The 12614-nt window shown below is 29.9% G+C and overlaps 1 protein-coding gene across 1 annotated transcript in view; it reads right to left on the bottom strand.

Moving 5' to 3' along the window:
* The window catches only part of LOC115877828, a 298544-nt gene that overhangs the window by 79244 nt on the left and 206686 nt on the right, over positions 1 to 12614 (bottom strand). The gene's annotated exons all lie outside the window — the stretch shown is intronic.

The following is a 12614-nucleotide window of genomic DNA, read 5'->3' as shown; positions in this document are numbered from 1 at the left end:
TTAAATTAGTAATAATTTATTTTAATAAACATACATACATATAAAAACTTACATATTATAACAAATTATAGCAAGAACATTAATTTCTTTAAATTCTTTCTCTACAACATTTTAACATTTTTTCTATACCTATATAAGACTTCTTGTAGTAATAGCAGCAAAGTTGCATTTATATATTCGTATTTTTGTTTATGAAAATATTTTTAAATAATAAAATAATTGAAAAAATTATATGAAATGCAATAGACAATTAGTGTATTAAAAATGGACACTTTTTTATAAAATAACCTTCCAATTCTAATTTCTTATTTTCAAATTTTTTCAACCCCCAATTTTTCCGACCGATCTCTCCGCCTATGATTGAGCGTTAACTATCCAATATGAAATCAATTGTACCGTTGATATATTATTTAATATTCGAATTATATTTAAAAAGCGGAAATTGACGATTTATTTTACGATGTACACTTAAGTTTTTAGGTGATAATTAAAAGATTCTATTGTAAATATCGATATTATGTAGCCTAGTATTTTGTATCATACTAGGCAAGATACTTTGACGTAAAATGAAGAGCATTTTTTGTTAAAAACATCTTTCCAATTACCGTTTTGTCTTAGTCTTAAGTCTGTCTTAGTGCATCACCCTGATTATTTGTAGAATGGGATTTTTCTTGTCTTTGTGATCTGGGTAGAATTCAAAAGAAAACTAGCTTGTGGCTTGTTACCCGTAAAACAAATTTGCCTAAGCGACAACAAAATAACGTTTCATGAGGTATATCTTTTTCAGTTTTCAGAAGCAATAAAAATATATACAAGGAGATTCTTAAATAAGTACAAATATTTTTAGGGATAGTATATTTCGACCGTCTACGAGGTTTTTTCGCCAAAAAAAAATTTGAAATTTTTAAAAAAAATTTTTTAAATTTTTAGTTAAAAACCATAATTTATTGATAATATGGCAACATAGGTAGTAGATTAAATTTACAAGAAAGAAAATCCGGAAAAGATCCAGTGGTTCTCAAAATTTAAGGACAAAATCAGTTTTTTTAATTTTCAAATTAAAACGGTAGAGAGAAAATATTTTTTGAGTTTCTTTTATCGAGATTTACCACCCTGAATATATTTGCACTTATTTAAGACTCACCCTGTATAACTAGTTAGAGAACAGCAACCCTTTGAAGTTCTGGAATATTGACATTACATTAAAGCAAACTTTACATTAACGATTACTATCTGCAAACAATAATTACCTAGATGTAAGATGTAAGTAAATTTTTGGTTTTACTTAAAAAAACTGAACAGTATAATTTATTTATATTTGACTCGATTAATTAGTTCTTGTATTATAATTTTTACCTTGTTAAACTCAAACTGTGACCCGTGTCTCATGAATGTTGATAAATCTTGAATTAATCAAAAATCTCCTTTTTTTAGGTATTCTTTATTGTATAATTTTCAGCGGTGAAAATATCCACACTTTTTTTCAAGAAATGAACCCATCACTAAGGTACAGATATTATTTACAGTAAGATTATTGTAAATCTTAGAATCTCAGGCTTGAAAGTAATTTTTTGACAGTTTTTTATGTTTCACTTGACACATTTGATAGTAATTTGAATATTTGTGGATTTGCTGGACTTTTTTTGTTTTTTTTTTGTAGTTTTTCTTGTTTATTTTAAAATTGGTTTTGTGTGAAGTGTACAAATTTGGAAAGATATTGTGCCAGGAATTTATCTGTCAGGAATAGTCTGTGCAGCGCTTTTTCTCATTTCCAGTTTAAAAACATGTTAAATAGAATCTTATTTTTTTTGATTATACGAATTTCTTTACAAGCAAATGATTCCAAACACATTTCCTATAGTCCGTCTAACGAGAAAATATATGACACTGACAATTATGTCAGGCTATGTTGACTGAAAAGAAAATTGTTTTTTTCTCTGTCAACTTTTTCATGGCATACTGCTATTAGAAAAAATATATGACATACTGCTATTAGAAAAAAGGTAATAAAATAAAACAGTGAAAAATATCAATTTATTTTAAGGCAGGAAAGAACACACCGTTCAACCATGATACAAAGAAAACAAATATTGCGCAGGTTGGTCACTACGTCATAGGTGATATCGGCATCATTGGTCGGCACGCTCATGATTTGACATAACTTTTGAGGTTTTGTCCTAATTCTGCCCTATTATAGGTCTTTTTTTATTGATGGCAATTAAACAATACGGCTTTTTTGTATGGCGTAGTGACGTCACAGGTGATATGCGCAACCTAGACGAAATTGGAGCTGCTATCGATCGTACCGTGTTTTCTTTGTATCATGCCGTTCAACCAGAATATTTCTAAAATGGTGGAAAAATTCATCAAAGCAGAGACAGGTCAAAAAGTCGTCTGTGTAGTAGAATATTCACTAAAATTCACAGCAGACTATTAAGCAAAGACGGAAAGACTGTCAAAGCTGTAGTGGGTCGATTAAAAGGTATAAAAGTAAGCTTAAAAAGCTATATCTAAAGATGATGAGATTGAATTTTGTCAATTTGAAGGAGAAACGACAGAAAATGGTTTATGTCAGTACGCCAGCTTGGCAAATGTGCGTGTCTTTGTACTAGGCATAATAGACTATCAACAAAAAGCTATATCAAGGGTTGAGTCTCTAGTTGCTAGTCTTTTTGAAAAGGATAGGAGAGAAGAATATAATCTAGAGATCAGAAGAGTATATATCACAATAGTTCTGGAAACAAAACCTCAAAAATTTTAATCTAACAATTTAGTACTGAGAAAAAAGTTTTTTCCATAGCAACTGTTAAAATTGCCTTATATCTATCAAAAATAGTAGATAAAATAGTACTTTAACCGCAAGGGTAGATCAAATGCAAAAAAGCAGTGCAAAGAAATTTCAGATCTTCTGGGTTTAAAATTTTTGACTTTTTCGGTTTGTAATCACTACATGACTGCTTCAAGAAAGCTATGAGCTTGCTATATCTACAAAGTTTAGCTGTTACTATACTACTACGAAAATTTAAACGGTATAGCTTATCCTTAACCCTGAAATATCAATGTTTTCATTGACCAGTATTGTACTTTTTAGCATTGAATAGTACGACCATAAACTGGGCGGCTGCATTTTCTTTGATTTTTCAGAAAAATATGCTAAAAGTATGTTTTCACTTGATCTTTCTTTTCGCACGTTTTTTAATTGCTTCCATTTTTGAAAATTTTTGTATTCCTTTTCATAAGTTTTTCGGGATTTAAATGGAAGTAGTTTGGATATGACGTTTGTCGCCTCAGCCTAAATATCTGTTGGTAATTTACTTATTTCGTTTTGACCCATTTCTGGGTCCAATTCAATCAGCAATCGACACGAAAGAGAATTAAATAATATTGTCTCAAAACTGACAACTATAGAGACAGCTTTATTTATTTGTCAAATTACATAGAAACTAACGCCAACCTAGCACAATATTTTTTCTACTCGCAATAAATTCATTGAAATAATAATTTCTGAATATTTTTTAAAACGTAACTCGCTATGGAAAAAAAATATTTTTTTAAACACGACGATAAAATTGCATTATCGTCTCCCGAAATTAATTCCATTTTATCGTCTTGTATAAAAAATAACTATTATTTTATTGGGGTATTTCAACCCCCTGTTGTTTTTAGGGGTGCCAATCAACTCCGCCTATGGTCGGGCGACTGCCTGTGCCGCCCAAAATAGAGCGTACCGTCCATGTATGGCTCGGGCCGATGGGGCGACGCAGTCGCAACTCTCTCGTCCAAAATAAGACATAGGCGGCGTCGTCGCGGCGTCGGTGGGAGGCCAAAGAGAGCGAGAGCGTCGCGACGCCCCATTTTGCCAGTGGACGCGGCCGCCGCCAAAAATAGTACCGCAACAGTTTCAATATGCTCTTTTTCCCTTTCTTACTTTATTCTGACTCGAAGGACCGTTTTTCGATGCCTAGCTCGCTTTATTTTAGTATATTTGTCTACCAAATACACTTAAATCTTGACTTTTTTTTTAATTAAAAGTGCTCACGTAAGTAAAAACTTTGTAATCAGAAAATTAGAGTTTTATTTTTCATTGCTTTTTTCCGTCTTTATTTTTTTCCCAGTTGTAGTCTTAAAAATATATAAATAAAACTTTTCATCTTCTTTCACATATCTTAATAAATAATATACTAATTATATACTAATAAAGTTCCTTAATAAAGTATCACCGCCAGTTCCAAAAGTCTTTAACTCGAAGGAGAGTTTTTCGATGCCTATATCTATATCTAGTTTTATTTTAATATATTTTTCTACTAAATTCACTTAAATCTTGTCCAGAATACATACATTTTTTAACTAAAAGTGCTCACGTCAGTAAAAACTTTGTAACAGAAAATTAGTGAGTTTGTTGTCCATTGTTTTTATTCCTTTATCATTTTTTCCGATGTATAGTCTTTAAATTAAGATTTTTTTATATTTTTTGCATATCTCAATAAATATAGTATACAATCGAAAAAAACTGCGTCAATTTTGGCTTGGAAATCAAAATCGCTTTCATTCTATATATAAAATATACAGGGTGAGTTTTAAATAAGTAAATAATTTCAGGGCTGGGTAGATCTCGATAAAAGAAACATATTTTCTCTTTACCGTTTTTCAGATAAATCCAAAATAACCGATTAATTTAGTTTAAAAATAATAAAAAAATTTTGCTTAAATTTTGAGAGCAACTGGATCTGTAAATTTAATGTTCCACCTATGTTGCCATATTATGAAGATATTATGTTTTTTGTGTTAAAAAATCAAAATTTCATTTTTTTTTGCGCGAAAAAAATCTCATGGCGTGTTTCTGGGGTTGAAATATACTAACTCTAAAAATATTTGCACTTATTTAAGACTCATTATGTATATGGAGTGTCATCGATTGTCAGTTCCAAACCATCTTGACGCCGATTTTTCGATTATACGGTATGTGTCTATCATAAATACTACCAAAAAGAGTATTACTTTTCTTCTCTTGAACTAGATAAGAGATTTTTATTTTAGTATTAAAATACACTTATAAATATTTAAATTCAAAAAACTTAATTTTTACACTCGATTGACGTATTCAATTGTTTTCGGTCACTTCCTCTTTCAGCGGAAATGACTACAATTTTTGATTTTTAAATGGCACCCTCGGTATTTTTTTACTTTATTCGATAGAAAATGCGACACTCTGAATAGAATGATATATCATATGTCAACTTTATAAATTTTCATTTAATATCGCGTGGCACTATAGAATGAAATTTCAAGGAGCCTTGGAAAAATATATTTGATTTGGATCGTCTAAATTATATTTATATTTGGATCGTCTAATGTTTTTAGTGTCTTGTCCTGGCCGGTTAAAAGATACCCAAATCGTATTTTTAATCATATATCTCAATCTTTTCAAATGGAACGAAGGTGGATCATTAGCATATTTTGAAAAAACATTTTTTACTAATAATTTGATACCACACACTTGGTATTTCGAGTCATATTGTCGTTATGAATTGCATGTTGCAATTTCAAATAAACCATATTTGAAAATGCCAAAAGTTGACATATGATATGCCATTCTATTAAGAGTGTTATTTTCTATCGAATAAAGTAGAAAAACACCGAGAATGCCATTTAAAAATCAAAAATTGTAGTCATTTCCGGTGAAACAGGAAGTGGCCGAAAAGAATTGAATACGTCAATCAATCCTAATTTATGTCATATACTAACATACCAAAACTTGCTTTTTTATCTGAAAAAATAAAAAAAGTTATAGGGGTGAGCCACTTTTGAGACGCACCCGGTATAGCGTATTTCCATCTTCTTTTTTTCTTGATATATAGACGAAAACACACGTCGAAAGGTAGGCAATTTTTTAAATAAAAGGTTGTTTATTTCCTGGTCCTAAACTTGCAAATGCCATTTCACCTATAAAATAAGGACGCAATTTTACCACTTTATTTAAAATTATTTTTTTTGGTTTCATAGCTATTTAGGATTTGCAAAAATTCAATGCAATAAGATATTGCATTCGATTATTATTTTTTAAGCCTATGGCCGTACAGAATTATCTTATAAGCAAAAAAGCATTTCATAAATAAGCACGTGTTCATGTTTTGATGTATCAATTGATCATAAATATGTTGTGCTCCTTTTTCAATATTCACAATACACTTCGTATCCTGTTACTTTGCCAAAAAAATGTGTTTCTCTATTTTTAAAATAAGAATTGTTACGTCGATGTTTTCAAGTAGAAAAAGTATTTATGCCAGGCGGGTCACCTAATTTAGTATTAATTGATTAGTCTGTATTTTTTTTATTTTTTGTTTCTTCAAGAATATACATAATTTTAATATTATTCAGACTTTTAATGATTTTTTCTAACTAACAATGATTAAAATAGTTGGCTATTCTGATTTGGATCGTTTGGTTGGCAATAAATTTAAGAAATTTCAATATTTATCGGCTGTTATCAAGACAAAGACAAAATTAAAAACGATTCTTCGTTCATTTTATAATTAAAATAGTTAATATTGTTTTGTTATTTGTTATTTTGTCAACTGTCAAAGTCGTTGACAATTTTGGCATAATATCTTATTAGAGAGGGGCATCCTTATGCAGATATAAAATGAACTATAAAAAATGTCTATATCTATGTGGCGGATTCATCTCTCCAAAAAGAAATCCTTTATGGGTATTTCGCCACTGCACTGCAAGAAAATCTACAAAATAAAACAGTTATTTTTTGTAAAAACTTCTGCGTTAAATCTAAACGGACGCTGCTTGTCAGAAATTATGTTTACAGTTATACAAATTTGCCTAATAAAGAACAAAATGCTTAACGTTTCGGAAAGTCTATCTCTTTCCATGCATTTATTTTTTTTATTTCATTTTTTATGCATGGGACACAGGGCACAGAGTAGATTTTGATAACGCCAAAATTATAATGAAAGAAGCGATAGCCTCTGAAAGAAAAATAAAAGAGGGTTTTTTAAGACAATCTAATAAAAATAAATGTATTGCTCATGCATCTGTAGATGTTAGTAATGTATGGTAATCGCTTCTTTGATTTTAAAGAACATAACATAAATAAACATAACATACGTAAAACTTAAAAATAATCATACAGAAAGTGTGGGGCTTTTTGGTTTTACCTTATTAAGTAATTGTTATCAGGTAGTAATTGTTAATTTTGAAGTTTAACTTGATATAATGTCATTTTAACAGACCGTCAACGGTTTCTTGTAGACGTATCTGCTTTAAAAAAACTAAAGTGTTCTCATAATAGTTTGAATTTAAATATTTTAAATAGTTTTTTTCTTTATTCTTTGTATTTTTTTGCTTCTGACCACTTAGATAGACTTTCCGAAACGTTAAGCATTTTTTTCTTTGTTAGACAAATTTGTATAACTGTAAACATAACTTCTGACAAGCAGCGTCCGTTTAGATTTAACGCCAGAAGTGTTTACAAAAAATAACTATTTTTTGTAAACACAAAGTTTTGTAGATTTTTTTTGCAGTGCAGTGGCGAAATACCCATAAAGGATTTTTTTTTGAAGAGGTAAAATGAAATATTTTGTGGTGAACGTTTTAAGATGTTTTAAGACTAAATTAATTGTACTTATAGAGGTATCAAGTTTGCGAACGACCAATTAGAACGATCATTTTGTGGGATTGTCTCTGGTGAGAACTAAATGAAGTAGCACAGATAAACTAGGTGTTTATCTCTGAAACTAGTTTGCGCAAATTAGTTGAAAAGAGCCAAAGATATTTAAACTTGGTTAGGTGTTGAGTTTAAATATCTTTGAAAAGAACTATTAAGCACACCTCTAAAGCCTAAAAGCGCCCCTATCGTAGAGGAGGTGAAACCCATAAAACAGTTGAAACAGTTTTAAAATTCGAAGTGAATGCGTTTGCTAGTTTCAAAGCGCTTTTAAGTTGATACATTTTTTTATTAATAATTTAAAGAAAAAAAAACAATCAACACACGAAGATTGGCTTCCCAATTAGATCAGTCAAGAGTCAAGTGTCTTTAGAACAATAAGCCAACAGAAGCAAACTCCTTCCCATATAATGCATAAGAAAGGTGCAAAATATCTTAAAGAAAGTGATTTTCCAAAGATATATTTTGTTGGTCATTGCGTACGTTTCGTGAGTGCTTAAGAAAATGGCAACACATTGGTTTTCTGTATTGTGGACAGATAAGGGAGGACTTGCATGTTAAGAATATAATAAATAATAACTTAATAGAATAATATGCTATTTAAATATCAGAGAGGTAAGCTTTTTCTATTTACATTTAAAACATTATTACCATTAAACAAGAAGCGCGCCTTTGCATTACCCTTTGGGTGGCGGTGGGTATATAAATAACATTTAGGTGAAATTTTTAAATTTTCAGTGAAAAAATATATCTTAAAAACGTGTCAACCTCGATAGTAGATTAAAATTAAAAGAACAAATTACTGAAAAAATCTGGTGGCTCTCAAAATTTTTTCCAAAAAAAACTTTTTTTTTAAATTTTCAAACTTAAATTATTCGGTTATTTTGGACTTATTTGAAAAACGGCAAAGAGAAAATATGTTTCTTTTATCGAGATCTACTAGCCCTGAAAATATTTGCACTTATTTAAGACTCACCCTGTATAGTTGTATTGAAGAATAGTAATTTTTTACATTGAAAAATATGTTGATTTCACAAATAACAAAGTCAAATCCATATAAGTTGACGTTAACGAATTGACATAATTTGCAAACTTTTTTCGATCTATAATTGTTTTTAGCATAAGTAGTACCAATCATTAATCCTAAAATTCCCTAGAACAGTATTGCCAACTATTTCAATAAATGTTGATTGCTCCCTATAAGTTTATTTTGAGATAAAAATATTAAATATGTTTTAAATAAGTATCGGTTTTTTTAGTTCAAAGATGTGTAATTTTTCTAAAAAGTAAAAGTAGTTTTTAGTTTCAATTTATTTTGTATTTAAGTAAATTAACAGTTATTTTTTATACAAGACGATAAAATGGTATTTTATCGTCAACCGAATTAATTCGACTGCATTAATTTCGGGAGATGATAATGCAATTTTATCGTCGTGTATAAAACAATATTTTTTTTTCCGTAGCGAGTTACGTTTTAAAAAATATTCAGAAATTATTATTTCAAGGAATTTATTACGAGTAGAAGAATTATTATGCAGGGTTGGCGTTGGGTTCTATGTAATTTGACAAATAAATAAAGCTTTCTCTTTAGTTGTCAGTTTTGAGTCAATATTTTTTAATTCTCTTTCGTGTCGATTGCTGATTGAATTGGGGCCAGAAATGGCTCAAAACGAAATAAGTAAATTACCAACAGATATTCAGGCTGAGGCGACAAACGCCATATCCAAACTACTTCCGTTTAAATCCCGAATAACTTATGAATAGGAATACAAAAATTTTCAAAAATTGAAGCAATTAAAAAACGTGCGAGAAGAAATAAAGTTTTTAACCTATCCTCGCTGTTAAAGTATCATTTAATCTACCCTTGCGGTTAAAGTACTATTTTATCTACTATTTTTTTTATAGATATAAGGCAATTTTAACAGTTGCTTTGCAAAAAAAAACTGTAATTAAGATACAAAATTTAATGTTAATATTATTAAAAATAAAACCCCATCCCAAGATTTTCGTTAATTATTTAAAAGGTTCGTTTAAATCACAAATTCCTACGTTACGGAGGAAACTAGAAAGCTGGATCTTTTAAAGGGCCTTTTAAGTGTCCGTCGAAGAAGTACAATTTCACTGAGACGTTAATGCTTTCCGCAATTTAAAGAAACCGAGCTAAATCAAAAGCTGAAAAGTAGTTTCAAGGATTTTTCCTCGATCGTTCTCGCACAGAAAACCGTTTAAATTTAGATTTTCGGAAATAAATCTAGGTCACATTTTTTATTCTAGCTGGCTTAGAAAAAAATTTAGAATATTTTTTTTTCGGCTAGTAGGTAATGATGTGATATCTTTAGGTTTTCCTCAGAAGATTTTGGAAAGTCTGGACAAGCGAGCTCTAAACTCCATTGTATTTCTTACAAAATTCAATTTCAAAAATACCATAATTTAATAATTTTAATTTCAGATTTACCTGCCAGATCAAAATACGTGAAATAGTTCGTATAAATGTATGTTTTAAAATACTTCGTTTTCGAGGTATAGGGTGTAAAAGTTTCATTTTTATTTCGTTTTTTTCTAAACAATTTTTTTGAATTAACATCCATATTTGAATATAAAATTGATGTCTAGATATTTTTTGACATGAGATTTTGATTACTCGTACTTATAGGAAACGTCACCTACATATTTTTTAACTGTTTTGAAGAGTAATAACTTTTTGTTCGTAACTGTATTACACTACTAAGTAAAAAATCTATATTTTCACTGTCTTTACGTAAAAATTCTGTCTTCTAGTAAAAATCTACGAGTAATGGTTCTCCTGATATTTGGAATCAAAATAAACAATACATGTCTTCATTGACACAAACATATTATACTAGATACAATATGATGAAAAAAACGGCGTCATAGATGGCTATGAAATGAACATAGCTGTCGTTTTATATGTAAAATTATATGAGAAATGTCATCGATGTTCATTTCCCAGCCAACTGGACGCCATTTTTTTCGATCATATGGTAATTATTAGACTGAAATAGTAAATTTGGAAATAGAAAATTTTTCTAGAAACAATTATGATTAATATTTAAAAAAAAATATTAAAAAGTTTCCAAATTTATCATTTCAGTCAAATAACTGTCTAGTTAACATGTATATTTTTCTCAATGATGACTTGTATTGATAATTTCCATTCCAAATATCTAGAAAATGGTTGGTCATGGCTATTTTAACAATGGAAATTTATATTTTTTCACCCTGTAGTTTAATACAGGTACGGACGAAAAATTATTCATCTTCAAAACAGTTAAAAAGACATGTAGGTGGCGCCCCCTACAAGTAGGAGCCATATTTATATCGAAATCAAATTTTTCATGTCAAAAAAACACCAATTTTCATCCAAATATCGATGTTAGTTCAGAAATTTTTTGGAAAAAATCCAGATAAAATTAAATTTCTACACCCTGTATTTCCGAAACGAAGTATTTTAGGACACAAATTTATACGAACTTTTTTTACTTATTTTTATCTGCAGAATATGCTGCCGAATTTTTCCGAATACAATTCGGACCACCCTGTATAATGGAAAGGTATACAGCATCAAGCCATCTGATGCAGAGCTTTTTAGAACAGTATGAAATAACCTCAGTATGAAAACAAAAATCACTCTAATAAAAATTTACCAAAAAAGGCATTAATCTTGCTGTTTTTGTGCTGTGGTTGTTTACTGCTGACAAATATGACGTAATTTATACGTCAAAAACAGTGTCGTGTAACAGGATTCCTGGTTGATGAGTAAAAATGGGTTCTCCGTTGCAGTCGAGCGAATAGAATTCGTGATTCACGGGTAAACAAACTTTGGGCCAAAATTTTGGAAAGTATTATCTAAGTGGCTTGCCAAAATTGAATCCCACATGGAATTGGCGAGTGTACCATTTGCGATTTAAACTTCATTCAGAACATCAAAATTAGTGCAATAAATTAGTGGTCTTAATTACACTTTATACTTTTTAGTTTACGATCATTCACCAATGTCCCAATGTCTAAAAAATACAATTAAAATTAATAGAATATCTAATAATAAAACAATAAACTATTCATTTCTAACCACAATCTCTCTTGACGGATGATAATCAAAGGTCAAAATGACATTACTCGCAAATTTTGAAGTATAGTTAGTGGCAAAAGTTAGAAGTTTGTCAACTTTTTCTACTAATTGAAAATTACTACCACTAATGTTGACGTTCTGAGCCCGAATTCTGTAACTTAGAAAACGCTAAGCGCTTTTAGACGCTCAGCGTATATGACGTTAATTTTCGCTGAGGTATTCTCATCTGACGCGCTTGGCGTCTTTACTGATTGCTCTAAGCGCTTTGAAAACGGTTGCCTTAAAGGATCGTTTCGCTTGTGGAACTGTCAGTGAAAATCGAAAAAATTGTGATTTTGTGCGTTATCTTGCTCTTTAATGAAAACGACTACTTCTTCTATAAATTCCTCAATAAGTAATTGACAATTTGCGACTTGGCAGCTATAAATATTTTTCAAAACATCGACAATGCTGAGAAGCGTTTTCAACATTTCCCTCGTATAATAAGAATAATGACATATCCATAGAAAAATAGGTTATGAAATTCAAGTAACATCTTTGAATAAGAAGACTAAGGAAGGAGCATAATGCTATCCATGTATTCATGCATGGTGGGCGGAAAAAGCTCTCTAGGGTGGGGATCCTTGACAGTTCTGTTTGACGATTCATTTGACACATTTGAATTTGATTTGAAATTTTGTGGATTTGTCAGTCTATACGGAGCTTATTTTATGTTATTTATTATTTATTCTACTACTGATAGTTGTATAAAGGTAGTAAATCTAGATGGAAATTGTGGCAGAACTTAAATTAACAGTGACACTATCGCGATTTATCGAAAAAGACTCTAAAATAGTTGGTTGTGTA

This window comes from Sitophilus oryzae, unplaced genomic scaffold (assembly GCF_002938485.1).
Source record: "Sitophilus oryzae breed Bouriz unplaced genomic scaffold, Soryzae_2.0 scaffold_1499_pilon_pilon, whole genome shotgun sequence".
In the NCBI taxonomy this organism is placed as follows: Eukaryota; Metazoa; Arthropoda; class Insecta; order Coleoptera; family Curculionidae; genus Sitophilus; species Sitophilus oryzae.
The sequence above is the reverse complement of the archived record's forward strand: the minus strand, read 5'-3'. Positions and strand labels throughout refer to the sequence as shown.